Genomic DNA, 20,211 nt, shown 5'->3' on the forward strand with positions numbered 1-20,211 from the left:
AAAACATTCCATTAATACTGGCACAATAAAACAAGTGCATAACGTCTATTTGTTGTTCTCTTTTCAACTCTGTGACTAGAACATAATAAAGTAGATTTGAAGGAGGTAAGCTGGTTAACGTGTAAAATGCAACAAAAACCAATTGTGTGATGGAATAACTACTTGTAAATCACCATGGCTGCTCTTTTGTATTGCTTTAGAAAATGCATGGTGCCAGGGTGTCTCAATCTTCCACCAGTCTCTTGGCAACTTGAAATGAGGGATGTGCCAGGCAGTATGGCCTGAAAAATGCCAACTGGAAAAACAGATGCAGGCTTTTGGACCACATGGAGTCCTGAGCTCCATAAAGGCACGTTTGCCACTACTCTGAGCAGTATATAGCAAACTAGGCAAGTGTATGTGCATTTATACCTCAAAATGTTAACTAGTTTTAGTGAGGTAATTTGTTGCCTGCGAGTTGTTTATTTTTTATTCTTTGTTGCTATCTTACACAAATTATGCTTGTCTTAGGAGTTATATACAAACTGACATTTTAGGATATTTACTTTTCTGTACATATGTGTGTAAAAATATAGCAAGAGAGACAGAGGTACATAATGCTAAATCCTATTAGAAAGAATTTGTTGAATGAAATTGAGTAAATTTCAAATATTGAAACTGCTGGAACTGGCCTCAACTCAGAGTTTTTAAGTCTTGAGATATCTAGCTTTCTCACTGGTGATATTAACCCAGTATTATTTATGTATGTGTGTATTTTTGGATCGATTCATTTTACAACCTCAGTGAATTTTATTTGCGAACTACAAAGTGCACGCATGTAGTGTGGGTAACAGGTAACCAGAAATCAGCCTGGTTCTAATTATGTTGGCTTGAGTTGGTCCCTTGTGTTCTGTTTTCAAAAGCAGACTTCACTGCAGATATTGACTTGCGAATATCCACACATAGGAGTAAAGTGTGGACTTTACCTTTTTGGCTTTTTTTCTTTTTTTTTTTCTTGAACTGACATAGCTTGAGCTCACTATGTTTAAATTCTCTTATTTTTGATGGGGAGACAAATACCTGTTGTATCTAATGCTACCTTCCTCATGCGTGGAGAATTAGCATCTATGCAAGGAAAAAGGAAATGGGATAAAACAACACAGAGCTGAGACAGGGTAGATGAAAACAAAGACAAGTGGAGTGGTTTGAAGGTTTTTGTTTGTTTTGTTGTGAGATACTGGTAAGTGGAACTGTTTGCCCACGCAATTATTAGCAGGACTGTAGACATGAATGGGTATGCCTTAACAACAAAGGTATAAACATATTTTAAAAATAAAAGGCAAAGTGGACCAATTTAATAATGCAAGATAGTTGGGTCAAAAATGCTGCTATAGTTCTTGATGGTTGCAGAGTTTTTGTTGCTCTGGATGTAATTTCTCCCATTTTTCTTAAAAATAAATTTTATGAAGTAATGAAAACAACTCAATTTGGGAAGGATGTTTACAGGACAGGGTGGGAGAACAAAATGTGGTATAAGAATACAGGCTAGCTAAGGGTCTTCCTTAGCTATATTGTGTGCTTTTCTGCAGATGTTGTTTTGATTCCAATGTGAATTTAGTTAAGAGCTCTGGAAACGCCTCATCTGTTTAAGCTCAATACAGAAGGCAGCAGGGAATCATTATCATGACTCATAAGGTATCCTAATACCAATATTGAAATTAAAAAGTGTTGTTCCAAATGCTATGTTTCAAGCAGTAACTCTGCATCATCTAGGGCTGCTTTATGAAGTGCAATATTTTTCTTTAATAAGGAGATAATTGAAGACATGTTAGCTGGGCTTGAGAGAACAAATGGTGTTTCTCCTGGCTGGCTGGGCATCATAAACGTGTTTTTGACAAGAGTTTAAAGAAAGCTCTCACTGGATGAGGTCGTATAACAGAAGTTGGGCTTTCTGACCCCAAATATATATATCTGATGTGGTGATTCTACACTTCAGGAGCTGTCAGAAGAAAATCTCTTGGGTTATTTTTGTTACTGCTTTGACAGCAACTAGTGTCTTGAGGCACTAGGAAAGAAAAAAGTGAACCTGACAGGACAGGAATGAATTGCCTCCATGATGGAAAGAAACTACTATATGTAAGGAGGTAATACACAGGCTACAGAAGAAGGGAAAATAAATAAGAATGTATATGAGGACAATATCTTTTCTATATTGTGTGTCTAAGGGCATTAGTCTTCCTTATACTTTTTCCCTTTGTCTCCAACTTTCTCCCTGACATGAACAAGTGTACTTTCTTCAAGTATGCATGTTTGTTGTTTCAGTAGTTTTTATTATGTATATATTCATTGTACTATATCTTTCTCACCATTTTGTATATAAACCCCATATTGAAACACCTCTCCCAATCTTACAACATCTCTCAATGTCCCTGAGAGGTTTTTTTAAATGGATGACATGGATATAAATCCTTCACTTCTGCAACCCATGGAGGCCTCACAAAGCCTAAGCTGTGTCTGCTCTAAATCCCCCAAGAAGCCGGGAAGGAATATTAAATATTTAGTGCTTGACTTGCAAGGATCTCTTATCACCCCATACTTGTGGGCTTGGATTATGATGCCTTGGATTGAAGGCTCCTTTTCTGATACTGCTTTGTTTCTTTAGCTCTGTAGGTGATGTGTAGAAAAAGGCAAAATGTTGATATCATTGATCTCTGTTGATATTTTGAAAGTATGAAGTTTTTAGCTGGGAAGCATGTATTTAAGAAGGTACTGTTCAAGTAATTAACAAGGACTATGGTTAAAATGATTTCATGCTTTTTTCGTGCATTTGTGGTAACTTCGATTTGCCTGTTAGCTTTTTCTTTACCATGGCTTCTGCTTAAACACTTCTAAAACTTAAGTCGAAAAAACAGATCACTTTTACATTGGTGATTCTGCTGTAACTTGTGAATAAGATTGTTTCATTGCTTTCTGATTTAGTCAGGATTTAAAGAAAAAAAATGGAGATGAGACTACATATAATAAAAACTTTCAGACACAGGCTTGTCTTTGGGAGATGGTTTATAGAAGACCTTGAGAGTTGAAAGTTAAACATGAAATATGGGGGGAAGAAAGGTACAATCCTATGTAGGGCAGGGATAGCCTAGGGAAAAAAAAAAATTAAAAAGAAAATATTCTTGCTTATATTATCCAGATCTTCACAGTACCATGTCTCCAAAACAACTTGTCTAAGACTCCTTAAGACTGTTTGATGGCAACAGGTTTCATGAAAACATGAGCAGAAAATTGAGTTAAAGGTTGATTTTTCAGTTGTGTAGAGAAAAACGAGTCTCAGTTGTAAACAAGGACAGGCTGTTTCTCACTGCTGCAGCTAGGATTTTGATCTTTCAGCTAAAACTTACAACATGGAAAAATCTTCCTTGATTTTTTATGTAGTTCAGCGAAAAGAACAAGTGATGTTAAGGAATGGAATGAGAGCAGAAAAAGTAGGTCTGTGTATGCCCTCAGTAGTGGCTCCATCAATAGCATTTGGTTTGACTTGGATGTGGAGATCAGATTGATCAAACCATCTGAAGAAAACAGACCCACTAAACTCTAAGCGGAAGAATAACTTCCTGATTCCTGGATGGACAACAAATACAAATCTCACAGGGAAATTAGCCAGTGTATTACAACAAAGGCAGCAAGCTTGCACAAGTCAGAAGTCAAAAATGGTTCCTCTCTGGAGTTCAGAGGGACCCAAACAAGCCAGAAATTCTCCAAACATTAAGTGTGTGGAAGCAAACGAACTTACCATATTTTCCTCTCTATCAGGAATCAGTGATATCCTACCACCTTTCACCTATACCTGCCTGCCTAATTAAGAAGCAACTCTCTTTTCAAGATAGGCCTATCATCATGCCATATCAATACCTTTCTCTTTTCTCTTTTTCTCTCTTTATTTTCTACTTTTTTGATAGATTATCTTTATGGTTTAGTATTAATACTAGTTCAGATGAGTGGGGATAAGCTGACATCATTAGGAAAGACTGTCTTCACTCAGATACTATTACAGTGGTTGACATACTCATTGAAATCTGAAGATCAACCTCACTTGTATAACTGTTCATCTAAGTCATAGCATCTAAACTAATAACTTATCCACAAACCTAGCAAATAGATTAGTCTGATCTTCTTCTCACACCTCAATCAAATGGCCACAATAAACCACAGCTCATGCTAATTGGACCACTTAACATCTTTGTATGATTTCTTTTTTCCCTTTCTGGCTCTGTTATTCTTGTCTTTTTCTGTTTAGACTCTGTCAACACTGAAGAAAAAGAACATCTCTATCTGACGAACCAAAGCTGTGGAGGGGCACTGAAGCAAGACCGCATCACCTATGAACTGGCAGTGAGGGATGTATACTGCATACTTAATAGCACCTGCAGGTCATCAGATGGATCACCTCCGTGGCAAGTGCTGTACTAACACGTTATCAAGGAAGACAGTCCCATCCCCATAGAAGATACAACTGAAAGTCTCTCTACCTTCTACTCACTTTTCTACACCTACTCTAACTAGGATTCTCCTATTTGTATTCCCTGTTGTCTTTCCAATCTTTTTCTCGAGCTCCTTACAATGAAAAGGAAAAAGTGCCTTCGGACAGCTTTGTGCTACTTCTTGCTGCATTTGAAGTGCCTCAATATGGAGCTGGCACAGTTTGTTCAGGCTTTAGCACAGCAGACCTTGAGGCGGAGGGGGCAGGAGGAAAGTGTTTCTGCAGATACTGTGTAATTTGAGCAGTCGGTCTGACTGAGCTGGGCTGCACGATCTTTGTGTCATCCTCTGAAAGTTAAATACAATTAAATGAGGAATAACGAATGCAGGCATGTAATGAGCAAAAAGGTCAAGCAAATCAAGAAACAGGATACAGGTGAGACAAACAGTGAAAGGGCTGCATGTAGTTTACACCTAGGCTGCAATTTCAATCACATTGTGGCTGCCATAAGTAAAAACGTACAGTTTCTGTCTGTAGCTAGCACAGGATGCAATTGCTGCAGAAATGAAAGCTGTCAGGTTTTTTTTTTTTCTCAGAAGGGGTGGAATTGTTAATGAGCCTAGATGAGTGATTTTAGGCATGAAGCTTCTTTTGGTCTGCCTGAGTACAACTGCACCAGAACAGTTTCTTTTGTACAAAAAAAACCCCACAAAACTGATTTGCAACTATCTTTGCAACTTGTGAAGGAAGAAAATTTTACAAATGTACTCAGTACCTCACCAGGGAGATTTTAGAGGATGAGACTATACATGGACCTTTTCAGTGGTAAAAACTTCTAATCAGTTCTTTAATCCCAAAGCTAGCAGCCAAAACCTCCAGTTCTCAGGAAATGAAGGAAAGAGCTTGAGGCTCAGCTTTTGGCTTACAAATGCTTTTTCATGGAGATTATTGGGCAAAAAATAGAAAAGCCTTTACTGGTTTGCAGTCTTTATGCTGAATTCTGCGTGTACTGACTGCCAGAAACATGGCACACTAAGGTGAGTGAATACATGCAATATATGGCTTCACATGGTCAATTTCTGTTGTCAAGAACAGTACAGCTTCAATTGGCAAGATTTGCCACTGACACTAGCTTCTATGTCAGAAAAGACAGGGAAAAGATGTGTTTGAGAAGACAGGCTTGGAAGTAAAGGTGGTGTGATTTAGGGCGCAGGATAATCCAGGTAGTGGATACAGCAGAAGCACTTCATAGGAAGCAACATGAAAGTCCTAAGCAGCCTCCTTTTGAGGCACTGTGGTAATACAGCAGAGTACAAAACAACCAAACAGGTAGTGGAGAAAGAGTAGATTAAAGAGATGCTTCTTTTCCTACATTAGCCAACTTCAGAATCCTTTAAGCAGAAGCTTTGCATGGTAATGTAGCTGTATGCATACTCTTAACTTTTGAGAAAGCACTTCTTGGTGATTTTTAGCATGTGTTCAATTTTCTCCTTTTTACCCCTACATGAAACACAGCTGATATGGAACATTTTTGTTCAGGAATAAACGACATTTGAAGCTTTAAAAAAATGTGCATTGAAACTTAATTATTAGATTTTTTTTTTTTTTTTTGCATGAATGTAATAGATTTTGTGGGTTTTTTTCCATTGTTCATGGCTCATTTTTCTAGAACTAGGAGCAAATATGTTTATGGGTAACTTTTTTTTTCCTTAAAGATCATAAATATTATTTAAAAGTTGTGTTTCTGCTGCCAGACTCTGAGTCATCCTCACTCACGCTGTGCAGTTACCTGTAAATATGGTGGCCTAAGCGTGTTTATTTTGTAGGGCTGAATATGTCATCAAGCATCTCTTTTAATAAAATGACAGTTTTGACCATGCCTGCATTTTGTTTTGCTTCTCTCATTGTTTACCACTGCTCAATCAATGGCACTATGGTGGCAGTTCTCGTAAGCACAGCATGTGCCACTTTTGCAACATCCTTTGAAAAAAACAACAAACAAAAAAAGAACAAATTATAATTTCAGTCAAGGGTTTTGACCGGATGAAGTAAACTTTCAGCCTTTGACATTTTGGAAAGAAGTTTCTGGGATACCAGTGCATCTGTATAGGAAAACAACCTGGCTCACATAACAAGGATGTTGTGTGTTACTTATTGTTCTGTTCTAGGTAAAACAAAATTATCTTGAAATATCATTCTGAATATCAGATTTTGAAGAGCTGTCAAAAGAAAAACTCTTAAAATTCAGTCTAATTCTTCCATATGTGACTAGAAATTGGATGAAAGGACCAGTTGAAACTATTTCCATCCTGCGTTGCCATGCTAGAACTGGAAGTAAGTTTTGGAAGCGATACTTACCTGCCGTTCAATAAAAGGAGGTTGACTGTGGCTCATAATCTCCTGTCCAAACTAGGTATTGTGACTTTAGTGCTAAGAAAAAACATTACCTCTAGGCAGAATCTTTCACTTATCAAGAAGAAGATTAATTTCTTGACTGTAAAGAAGTCAAACCTTGAGGAAAAGTTTCAGTTAAAAGCCTTATTGGCTTTGGGAGCAACTCCCAAGTAAAGCTTATACTATTGCTTTAAACATTTTAAAATCACGTTGAGTCAAGTACTTCAGAATATATTTTGTAGAACGAAGTTACTTTGGCAAAGGAAAGAACAAGATGCAATTAGGTTAACAGTAAGTCTTCTCTATCTGTAATATCTTTTTTTTTTTTTTTTTAATAGGAAGTGTAGAGAAGTTGACTTGTTCAAATCTTATTCCTTCCAGCTTTTATTTAAAAATTATAAATAAAAAGTAGAATATGCTGTCACATCCTGCCCAGAGGTATGGGTGGGGGGAGAGGTGACTCAGATTTGTCAGGCTCTTTTTTTGGAAAGGAGGATACTTATGGTCCATAAGCAAAAGACATTTATTTTGCAGCTTGTCTGGATTGGCAAATGATTTGATGACAGAAGGATTTATGCTATTTTAGGATCAATTGGTAAACATAAAATGTCTGCAGCACATGTGGAGCTGTAAATATTACGTTACTATATTATTTATAAAAAGAAAAGCAAAATAATAGTAATATAAGAAAGCAAGAAAAAGAGAGAGATTTCACCTGTATGGCTCCGCTATGTCTATGATGGGGTTCGTAGTTGTGCAGCGTCCTCCAGTGTCTGTTCCAGTTCCTGTGGTGAGCCTGGTGGGCAGAGGAATCCTCAAGGTGGTGGGTCCACCACCAGTGCTTGCACAGGTGGGCTTTTTATAGTCCCCTGGATTGCCTGCTTGCAAAATCCCTGGTCTTTTGCGCAGGCATCACTAGGGCGTGATTGTGAAAGACAGAAGGGTCCCAAAGGGTCTTGCGCCACCTTGAAGAGTCTTGAGTTGTCTGGAGGCTTCTCCCTTAGAGCCGCACTGCGCCCATCAGAACACAGGGCTATGTGTCCTTTCACGTCCCCTACCTCCTTGATCAGCCAGCCAGCTTTTGTCTGTGGCTGGTTTGTTATCAACGATATATAAATTGCACTTCACCTTATCCTTGATGTCCCATCTCCTGCTCCTAGGGGTGTCCCATCTCCTGTGGCTAGATGTTGCAGAACTGGTTTTGCCACAATGTTTGAGAAATGATCCTTTTCAGTGTCTCACATCTGCCAGTTGATGTTTCTGAAGATAGTCTAGAAAAAATGGAATTTTATGTAAAGACAGAGGCAGACTTAGATTTTTAAGGTAACAGCAATCCTTCTGCTATCAGGGGAGCAACTTGTTTCAGGGCCTTAATTCTGTAGTATTTCTTGCTCTGTATGGGGGTATAACAGAGTCCTTTATAGCAAACTCAATTCTAGCTGTAACTTTTTCTCTGGGGGGAACAACACTTCAATTTTTCTGAAAATGCGAAGAGATAGCAGAGCACAAGTGTCACAGATACTGCTGTACTATAATGTAGTGTTTTACTCAGTTGATGGGGTACTTCTCCAGTAAGGTAAGAACTTGCCCAAGTGTCCAAATACCACTGTCACCTGAGGAAGATAAAATACACAGGCTGGATAACAGACATGGCTTAGAACCCAACAGAATACTATATACAACTAGAGGTCATTACTTTCTTGTGTGTATCGAAGCTGATATTTTATTAATTGTATTGCAATTTACAGGTTTTTCAGTTTTCTCTGATGTATGAAACATGGCCTTAAGCTATATCAAGAGATCTTTTGAATATTTTGGCAGTACGTTTCTTCTGGAAAAGCTAGATGCAGTTAATTGGCAAACACATGCTACCATAGCAAGCAAATTTGTAATCCCTCTCATGCTTAGAAGATGAATTCCTGATGTAACGCAGGCCCCAAAGCACATAATCACAGAGTACATCCTCATTGACTTGAAAGTATCCTTTTTTTCACTTTTGTCTTTGCAGAGTTATGCTTTTGGGAGTAGGTGAACCTGGTTTGTACATGTAGACTGTGCTTTGTCTTCATTGTGTGTTCTCTTTGTGGGAGAGAATACGGGGTAAAGCTGAGAAATCTGTGTAGTAGCTTTCTCAAAAACAACAGAAACTATGGAAAGCTCTCCTGTCTCCAACTTGCTTTCAGGGCATCACGTGAAATGGTGAATCATCACCAAGACAAAAGTTAAATAGCTACTTTGTGAAGCCTGTTACATGTTAAGTACTCAATACCCCTCAGCAGCAGAGTAGCACATAGTCAGATAACAATTGTTTGCAGTCCTGGATTAGAAACTTATTTCTCCATGTCGTCTGAGCCTTTTACTACCAATATGTGCATGTTAATGATCTGTTGACTGATCTTTGCAAGAAAGTGATCTGTGGACAATATTGGATTTTCACTGGTTGCAGGAAAAATATCTCAGTATGACTTTTGGAGGTCCTCAGCTGCTTCTAGTGTCAAGCCTTACGATTATAGAGCAAGCTAAGTATCAGGTCAGAAAATGTCTTTGTTTTCCTCAAAGAAAGTGTTGGAGGGGGAAATTCTGAAGAGGTTTTCTTATAGGAAACAGCACCTTCAGCAAAGAAAATAATGCTGATCTTGAAATATTGCAAGGATGTTCTGGAGGAGTTGCACCTTGAAATTTCTGTGTCCTCTTCCATTAGGAGCCAGCTTCCTTGGCTATTTCCCATGATGTTCCACCCTTTTCCCTCTTTCCAGTGTCTCATGGTCAGAGAACTTGTTGTTTAAAAGAGTTTGGGTGCTGAAATAGTTGAACTAAAACTACCCTGTAGCACAGTGTTAGCTTATTCAAATCAAAATGCTATGGGTTTGGATGCTCTGTTCCTAGGCAAAGCCTCCTTTGGAAAACAAGTGCTTTCATATTTTGCTTCAAAGCGATTTCCACAGGACATTTTTACTGTCTTTATTAGGAAGTGACAAGTATGTTACATTTGTTATCAGAATTGACTTTATTCAGAAAATAATTTACTGTTTACCTTAAAATTCACTTAAAAATGCTGTATTTTCTTGCTTAAATTTTTATTTCACCTTAACTTGATTCTCTGGTTTACATTTATTGAACTGGTATATTTTTGTATAAAATGGGTATCTACTTCAATATTCTTATTTATATCATTGTAAAAAATAACGGCAGGTGGATCCCTCTTGGTGTTTGCAAACAACAATAATGTTTGATAACGAATGCACAGTATTGTCTTCCAAAATTGCTGTTTATGATGAAATGCAGCCTTTAATAAGGACTTACTGTATATGTTAAAGAGTATCCTAGATTTCTGCAAAATGCTTCAATAAACTTGTCATACAGATTTCTCTCCCTACTGGAAAAGATAACTTACTGTCTCCTCTATGTTTAACTCTGGTTTGGATTTATCAGTGAAGGCATGCATGTGTATATAAGGTTTTTATGAACTGCACAGTTATTGTTATTTCCTCTCATACACAGAGTAAAAGGTTCCTTTCAGCCTGACTGAATTTTAATTCTGTTTATGAGAATAAAAGAACAGGAAAGCATCAGTCAGACTCTGAGTGAGAGCATGTTGTGGGTGTTCTCTGCATAATCTGTGTGGCTGTGGGTGGCACAGCCTAGGCTTAGCTAATAGAACAGCCTGACTTGCCTCCCATAAGCTTGTTTTTAGTGTTTCAGGATTTTATCAGCTGCAAACTCCTCAGGTTAGTGTTTTCCATGCTGTGTGTGTGCCTCTGGCTGCTTGTATCCAGCAATTCCTTGTGAAAACTTCAGACTAACATGGTACAGCTATTTATAAGAAGACGATGATTAGGAGAAAATGCTATGTTTAAATGACTTGAAAGAATAAATCTGAAAATATTTTTAAGAACCACCAGCAGTGTTTTCTCCTCCTATCAACCCACCAAACCCCATGTTATAGTGCCAACACTTGAAGTCATGAATAATTATCTGCAAACATTTTCCATGAAAAGCAACCTCCTTTTAGCTGTGTCAAAAGCCTCTGAAAGAGGCTTTCCGAGTACAATCAACAGACATTTTCAATAGGGCACCAGATTTCTCTAGAAATGAACTGCCCTCATTACACCCTGGCACACTTGACAGTGTTTGTCCTTATGATCACGCTGCCCCAAACTACTCGCTCTTGTGTGACTAAGCGTGGTCCAGATTTGAGCCCTGGTGACCGAAATGGATTTTTCCCCAAAATTGTGCCTGAAGCAAAGGGAAAGCAACTTTCAAATTGTGGGCTAGGATGTCACTTCTCCCATGCCTTCTACCCCTTAGGGCTAAGGAGGATGAGATTCAACTAAGGTACAGAGGAGGCACGAGCTCAGCCTACAATGAAGGTGGTGGTGGCAGGTGTGATTAAGACCACATAAGGGAACTAGGGCAGAGCGCTCTCTAGGGTGAAAATAACTGAGAAGTGGAGATGAGACGAGAAGAGTGGGGTGGTTATAGAGACAAGCTGGCATGAGGTTAGATACCCACTGCATAAGGAAGGGAAAATAAAGCTGAGATTTTCAGAGTAATTCTAATTATTTGTTTCTGTTGTTTTCTTCTCACTTGATCATTGAAACATATGATGGTATCCTGAACACTTGTTTTATACCTTTTCAGCCTCTGTGTTTTCTTCTAGTGTTTTTAGCCAAAGTCTCCTGCTGTCTTGATTCTTCCATACAGCATTTTTGAGTCTGTGATCAGTTGAAGTCTGAGCTTGCTTATGCACTTTTCCATTCAACTCAAGTATTTTAGTCAGTCTTATCTTATTGGTACTTCTTTGTTACTTAGAATTCCCAGTGTATGTACATTGTTTAATGCAAAATACTTTTTTCTCCGAGGTTTTTTTTTTTTTTTTTTGGTTAGTTCTGTGCAATGTGTGTCCCATTTTCAAGTGTGCATTGTTAAGGAAATAGACTTCCTGTAGTCTTACTGGCTACACTCAACCTCATATTTAGTCTTAAATACTGACCTTAAATAGCCAACAAGTTTTCAGATGTCTTTGCTAAGAGCCTCAAATCATGAGGAGGCATGTGGATCTTCAAAAACTGTGTGATATTTGTGAAACAGGCAGAGTGGTCTGAAACAGCTGAGGCTAGAGATCCAAGAAGGTCTCTCCTCAGTCAATTGATACTGTGAAGTAAACAGAACAAAGAGCACTTACAGGTTCAAGCTACTGTTGCTTGATAGTCAAGTTCCTTTCAGGAGGCAACCATAAAATTTCAGCTTAGCTAATTTAGATCTTTATTTGGAGTCGTCCAGGGAAAATTATTACCACCATAAAGTTTACAGCTTTCTAAAATAAGGCTGCATTGTGTTTTGTCTCCAGATTAAGTGAGGGAACAGTTCTGGAAACAGTAAACTAAACTATTTTGATGTTTACTTCTTGAAGTAAAAATCTGACATCCCAATTTTGTCCCTTCCCATGCAATTTCTCTTCAGATAAATCTCCTGTACAGATGTTTGTGTACAAATTGTCAAAGTGGAAAGACCGATTTTTCAGGAAAATTCTAATAAAATTTTTGTGGGTTTTTTTCAGATTCATATTTATTATTTATATGAAAAGTGTTCTTCACTGTAATATCATTTCTTTGAAAGTCCTTAAAATATACAGGGTGTTTCAAAAAGACAGAACCAATTTCAAAGCTCAAATTTCAAATGACTGAGGTGAGGGGCTGTTTGTGTGCTGGGAGAGGCATCTAGCAGTAATCATGTAAAACTCTAAGCCCAACCTTTCAAGCGGTAAGAGTTTCATTCATGGGCGATTCAGAGATATCGTGATTTCAGATGGTGTCCATCTTTTTGAAACATGCGGTGGTGTGAGGAACCATGAAAAGTTTTAAGCAGCTCTAGCATATATTTTGAGAAAATTCTGTGAGGTCTGTCACTGGAGATTTTGTTTGACCAACATACCTATATAACTGTTAGCCATGCTACAGCACTCTTGTGAAAAGCCTTTATTTTTTTCCACTTAAGATTGCATCCTTCATGTTGTGAATGTTGCTGCCTGGCCTCAATGTAACCTAAATACTGATTATTGTGAAACACACACAAGTTCTTCAACTACAAAAATATATTTAATTGCCTTCTTATCATAGAATGGTTTTGGTTGGAAAGGACCTTCAAAGGTCATCTAGTCCATCCCCCCTGCAATGAGCAGGGGCATCTTCAACTAGACCAGGTTGTTCAGAGACCCATCTAACCTGACCTTGACTGTTTCTATGGATGATGTATCCAGTCTCTCTGGTAACCTGCTTTGCTTTAGTTAAATTCTGCAGAAGTAGGTAGTTCAGAAGCATTGTATGCGACTGCTTTGCTCTGTCATTCTTCTCTTTTACTTTTGTCCTTCATACCAATATAGCCTGCCATGTGTCAGCCAGCTTCCTCTAGCCATATGATGTCTTTGTCATGTTACATTTCACCTAGTTAAGCTCCTTCTCACAAAACAGGCTCAGAGAATGGTAAGAAAGAAATCTAATTGCCTATAAAATGTGGGTTTGATAACATATTGAAGAGGATTAAATTACAAGGTCTGCACATCAATTGGGTGGAACCGGATTCGAGGACTGAGGGAGCACCTTCTCGTCTGGTGTTCAGGTCATCTAACTCAGTTGAGAAATCCTGAAATTACAACAGCACTAGAATCAGAAAGCAGAGGTGTGGTAGCAGACTTACTTCTTGCTTCCTAAAAGTTCAGGAGGTTGAGGTCAGCTAATGAAGGTGCCTGACGAGGGGATGGCAAGGCAAACTGGGTCTCCCTTGCAGGCACCTTCCTGCCTCTGCCAAGCCCCTGGTGTGAGGGGTGGGTCCAAAGGACAGTAACACAAGCTGTTACTGAATGTATTTTTGGCACAAGCATTCAGTGCATTCTTGCTCAACGGCTATTGAAATTCATAATAATGAGGCTTTGAGAAGCTTATAGGTGAAAAAATATCGGCCTGGCTTTCAGTCTGGCAAATTCTTAATGCTGCAGCCAGCTGTGTGTGGATGAAATGCACCCATGAAGATTACAAATAAAACAAGGGTAGACATGCAAGGTCCAGGCCAAGGCACACTCACAGGGCAACAGCCCTATTCACAGCACAGTCCTGTTTTATTCATAATTTCTAGCACACGTACTCTAAGTTTCCTGTTAAAGACTAGTCGAAACATATGGGTCCCAGTGGATGCATTAGGATTGCAGAGACAGTGTGCACGTTTGTATTTCCTGATTTTAGGTGCTTAAGTTTTCAACCTAGCTCTTAAATTTGATTACTCTTTAGGTAGACATATGCGCTATATTCTTCTGCCCACTTTCTTTCGGAACTAGTACAATGAGTAAAAACCTACTGAACGGATTTTATTTAAAGAAAAAAACCCAAAGTAAAAAAAATAAGTGTAAACTTTAGTGCTGAAGTGTTGTCTTTATAGTTAATAAAAATTTTCTGTAGCAAGTGCCTGGGTCTCATGTACTTAAATCCCCTACAATTCTATATGTTTATAAAAAGGACTGCAGAAGCAAAATTTAACCTTGAGTTTTAATTTTGAAATAGCTTAGGTTTAAAACATGTTAGTATCTTAATAGTGAGGCAGCTCCTGTTTTATTTTGGTTGTTGTTGTGGGGTGTTTTTTTTGTTTTGATTGGTCGGCTGGTTGTGTTTTTACGAGCTGCTGCCAAATACTAATGTTGTTTCTTGGGTGTCATAAAAAGAACAAACTTGTGGCTACTTTCAACTTTGTATTAGTGGGAATAATTTGATTTAAGGGGTATAACACTACCATTTGACTCAATTAGATTCGAACAGACAAAGTAATTCATAATTATTGGAGAGAAAGCAAGCTTCTGTTTCAACAATACAGATTCAGAGGGCTTCATTTCCAGAATGATCTCCCACGGCATGAAATATGTTTAATTTAAATCTTAAACTTTATTCACAACCAAGCAAACTCTTTAACAAGATTTTTTACATGAGCTTTTCGTTCTGATTTCCTAGGGTTTCTTTTCCTCTTCAGTGCATTTTAAATATCTGCTAGAAAACAACAAATTATATCTTTGTGACCTATCAAGAGCTCAGGTCTCAGAACATACAGTGAACACATGTGCACCTATGTGTGGTTTTGTGTGAATATATACATACATGTAGTTATAATGATCGAAATGAGGCTGTGTGAATATACAAGACCCTTTTTATTAGCTCTTTGCCAAACTCTATCAAGGTAACATCTACTTTGTGTGAGGGAAATACCTTAGCTCGAGTGATTCAGTTATTCTTAATGAGGATCCCCTTGTTGGTCTGTCCCATTGTCCCACTAGCCTTTTCAGTGAGAAGTGCTGGACTTGATGGTAAATGTGCAAAACAACCAGCCTTGACCATTTATCTGCAACCTCTGAACACCTGGAAGCCCTGCAGCTGCAGCCGGCCTGCTGGAAATCCAGAGACCTACACAATTTCACCAGCAGCTCTAACTAGGAGAGGAATTTGGCTTAATCTCCATAGATTTTATTCCTCATACTTCTCAGCTTTCACCAAGAAGTCCAGGTGGTTTAGATCCCTCGGCACTGGGCTCCTCTCTACCTGCTGGTTCTCATGGGTTTCCATGGGGCTGCCCTAGCAAGGGAGAAGAAAACAGATGAGGGATCTGGCTGCAGAAACTTCTTCAGCCAGTTCCCAGCTTGCTGATTTGTTTCAAGATCTGGCCCTTGAAAAACGTACTCCTTGATATCTTGTGCTATTCTTGTCGCGAACAGTAGCACTGAAAGACTAGAGTCTGCTTTTTTTCTTGGCAAAAAAAAAAAACCCTATGCTGGGCCTCACCTCATTTTTCATTTTAAATGACACAGTCATTGGAAGCCCAGGAGAAGCATAAACTCCTTGAGGAGATGTGCAAGAAATAATATATATTTTTTTTCAAGTTAAACTTGGGAATGAAGGTTCGGAAAGGCCTTAAGCTGCCTATCTCTTCTGTAGAAAATGATAACAATTTACTTGCTTTTTAAAAGGTCAGATCTTTGGGATGAGAGATGCAGTTTTGTGTGGGATAAAAGAACCGTGCCATCAGGAGGCACTGGGATTAATATGTTCTACATCATGACTCATAATCATATTTAGTGTAAGTGGTAAATATTTTTTCTCTTCAGAGTTTGTGCTACAACTAGATATAAGCTTTTCACCTGGGAAATGTGGCATCAGTGTACAAATTTGAAGTTTAGAGACTTCTGACAACTGTCAGTTCAGAATCTGTGATGAGACACAAAAGTAATGATCATAAATCCACAGTAAGGGACAGCTTAACCTTTTGATCTTGAAATACCTACAAGTATTTTATTGTTTGATATAAACTTACACATTTTTACACATAGACAGCAATAAACTATTGTGAAATAAAATTACCATGCTGAGAAGTCAGAATTCATTTTTCTTCCTTAGGAAAACAAAAAAATGAAAAATGTAAGGATATTGAACATTCCTCTGATTCTGTTGATGTTACTCCTCTAGATGGTAACCTCAAAAAGATCTGCTTTTGACATGAGCACAGAATCCTTGACAAGACCAGAAATGTGGTATTTCTGGTGGTTTTCAAGTAAATCAAGAGCAACATACCATCTGAATTCTAATGAAAGCACGAATGCATAGAGCTGTGTCCTTTACAGCACGATGCTTGAAAACTCTGGTAATAGGAGAAAACTACAGCCCAAATGTTTGATTAATATGCAGGTGCTTAAGCACAACTCCATGCAGTTCTACAGTTTACAGAGCTGCCAGTTCTCACAAATAAACTGTGTGTGTCATGACATGTAAGATCATTATTAAAATATCATCTTGCTGAGAATCTGGATTTTCTTAGAAATAAGTGAGCTTTCTGTTCTGGCAAACAATTGGGAGATAGGAGTCTAAAAGTCTTGGCATTCAGGGAACAGACTGAACATATTTCTTCAGTTACATCAGCTTTCTATTTTGGCCTCTCTTAAAATCAAGATTTTGAGGACTGCTTTGAGAATCCAGCAATTGACTTATTTGTCCAAAATAAGGAGAGTCTTGGATCAGTATTAGTATTTGCCTAATTTTTTCGTATTCATAAAACTTTTAATGCAGTTTCTTTAGTAAACGCTACATTTTCGTGCAACTGATGTCACATGTATACCAGTACGTGAGTTCTGCATTACAGAGACAACTTAGGCATGTGTTATATTCTGCTGAAATCTGCCCAAAGCCAGAAGCAAGCCCTGATGAAGTCCTAATGAATCTAGATGTCAGAGTAGATATAACTCTAGGCTAATTACAAATGCTGTTTGGATATATGCTGAAAGCTCTCAGAATGTCTGGGTGTTTCTTTATTGTGTTTATGAAATTTTGCTCAGCAAGCTCTTTTGGAAATTCTTCCCACTGACTTGGGCTTTCTCTTCAGTCACTTTTGCATTCTGTTGTCTAGAGAAGTATTTCACTTATGCATCACATTCTTGTACCTTATTTAAATTTTTAAAATTCAAGTGTAGTTTTGGGTTGTGTACCTCTGTGAAATTCTTGGCATGGTGGGCGAAGGGATATTTAAATAAAGTTCTCCTCTGTCATGCAAAGAGGCTTTTCTAGGGCTAGATTAACTGCTGGAATTTATTGCTGACCCACAGCCTTCTATGTTGTGTGAGTGGCCTTATAAGATCATTTGCTAACTACAAACTACTTGACAGCATATATTCATGAACAAGTGTAATTTCATCTCATTGGAACTAGTAGTTTAAGTACATCTCTTGAAAAGAGCAGCTGTATTTGCTGAAATACATTTTTAAATTACAATTCTTTGATAAAATACAAATAGCCTTGAGAATACTGTTTTGGTCATAAGATCCCTTGGTATATTTTACATAAATCATTGATCAAGATATGAAAACCAGTAAAGAAACTGCCCCAAGAAGCCCTTCAGATTAATAATGAATCTACTTTTTTCTGGGGAGAAAAACTGCAAGGAGTGCAGAAGTTGAATTTCCATACAGGGCAGACTAAATCTTAAAAGTTCAGTCATTTACACTCCCCCATTGTCTGGTCTCTAAGCCAGGATGTAATGAGGTCTCTTTAACTCAGAACACAATAATCGTGATGAAGTTCTCTGATGCCCTTGGAAAGGAGTGTTTCATATTCTCTTCAATAAGTCAGAATGAAAGAAACCTGCATTTCCTTTGCTCTTTAAAGTCTTGTAAGATTTTCATTTACAAAAACAAAACAGACCACCACCACGAATTGAAATTATCTTGAAGCAATGTAATGTGATCTCTGGTCTGCATGGATAATCTAAATAGTGCTAAACAATTAATATATGTGTCCAAGAGATCATTATTATAAAGAAAAGAAAAGCCAGAACTGGAAAAAGAACACTTCAAAGTTCAGGCCTGTTGATAATTTTTTTTCCAGATTTGTGTACAATTATAGAGAGGCAGGGAATGATGAAGGAAGTTAATCTAAAAAAAAAGTGTGTTTAAAGGTAGAATTATGTAGTGCCTGTAATTTGTTGGGGTAAGAGGTTAATGGGAATAATTTCCTTATTTTAGTTAAAAACATATAAGCTATACATTTTAATAGCATAATATTAAAATTCATTACATATGTGTTTACCAGGAAATGGGGAAAAAAGATGGAGATTCCTTGAATAAGAAACAATTTACTTTTTTCCTTCCTGTTCTGTTTTGTTTGTTTGTTTTTTATTTGCGTTTTTTTTGTTTCATTTTTAAATACATATGGATGGAAGAACCTGTGAGGACAGTTGTATTATGAATAGTTCTTCTTTAACAGACAGTTCAGGTACCCCTTTGGGTGCTTGTTTCTTGGTTTTGCTCAAACAGTTCAATTTATTTTAATCAGTTCCTGTCTTTTTTTCCCTATGTTTTCTGTATACAGTCAAAAGTAATAGAATAAAATTCTGTGAAAAAGAGCAAAGAACTCAGTTTGGATGGAAGTAAGATTTTTCTCTTTTTCCCTTTAGGGATAAACAGAGTGATGCCTCCAATTTTGTAATATTTATGTAAAATTTTGAAAGGATGCTGTTCACTTTTTCTCACACTATGCTAACCTACATCTTTCAGCTGTGCCAAGCCTGTTTAATTAAAAAGCTTACAAAGTTGCTTCCAAACTTTACTGGTAAAGACAATGAGATCTCACTTTTTAAATTTATTTTATTTTTTTTCTAACTGAACTAATAACTGGAGGCAACTGCGTTTCTTAAGAAGAAATAGAAATGATCAGCCTTGTTATACATCTGTCGTTCTGCATACCGATAAAAGTATGTGCATATGTGTGTGAGAGAGAAAGGTTTTTTTTCTTGGAAAGCAGAGATATATATGTATCCGCAGGGTAAGAAATTGCTGTCTTCAAAGGAGAATGGACAGTGTTTTATTAATGATCTTTTGCTGTATATACCAAGTATGCCTGTGGTAGGGGTGGATGGGGTCTTAGCTATCTCCCCAGAGCCAGATGGTAAATATAAAGCATCAGCTGCCAAGCCTGCATCCTATGGAGGGCTGAGAAAGCAGAGGGCGAAGGGACTGTTTTGCGGTGGTTAAAACCAGCCTTTCTAGAAAAGAGGTATCCCATGCAGCTTCATGATGGCAGAAGAACAGACTCATGGCCCAGGGACTCCATCAGCTTCTGTGTTGGAAATAAACTTTTCATCACGTGGAAAACAATTTCACTAATGTATGCTGTGCATTGCAGCCGTCTTTAGCTGTCTCTCTCAGGTCTGCTGCTGCTGCCATCTCTGACAAAGTGACAGGCACAGTGTGCGGGAAGAACTATTCAATGGCATGTTGTGGTGGGGTAGCCTTCTCTAAGGGCCAGGTGCCCACCCAGCCGCTCGCTCACTCACCCAGTGGCGGGGGGGAGGGAGAAAAAAGGCTTGTGGATTGAGATAAAGACAGGAAGGTTTCGTACAAATTACTGTGATGACAGATGAGACTTGACTTGGGGAAACTTAATTTTGTTGCCATTTAAAATAGATTTGGATGTTGAGAAATAATAATGAATAATGAATAATAAGTCAAGCATTAAAACCACAGTGTCCAGTTCTGGGCCCCTCAGTTCAAGGAGGACAGGGAACTGCTGGAGAGAGTCCAGCACAGGGCAACCAAGATGATTAAGGGAGTGGAGCATCTCCCTTATGAGGAAAGGCTGAGGGAGCTGGGTCTTTTTAGCTTGGAGAAGAGGAGACTGAGGGGTGACCTCATTAATGCTTATAAATATGTAAAGGGTGAGTGTCACGAGGATGGAGCCAGGCTCTTCTCGATGACAACCAATGGTAGGACAAGGGGTAATGGAACTGGAACACAGGAGGTTCCACTTAAATTTGAGAAGAAGCTTCTTCTCAGTGAGGGT

The sequence above is a fragment of the Nesoenas mayeri genome (assembly GCF_963082525.1).
Source record: "Nesoenas mayeri genome assembly, chromosome: 2".
NCBI classification, from domain to species: Eukaryota; Metazoa; Chordata; class Aves; order Columbiformes; family Columbidae; genus Nesoenas; species Nesoenas mayeri.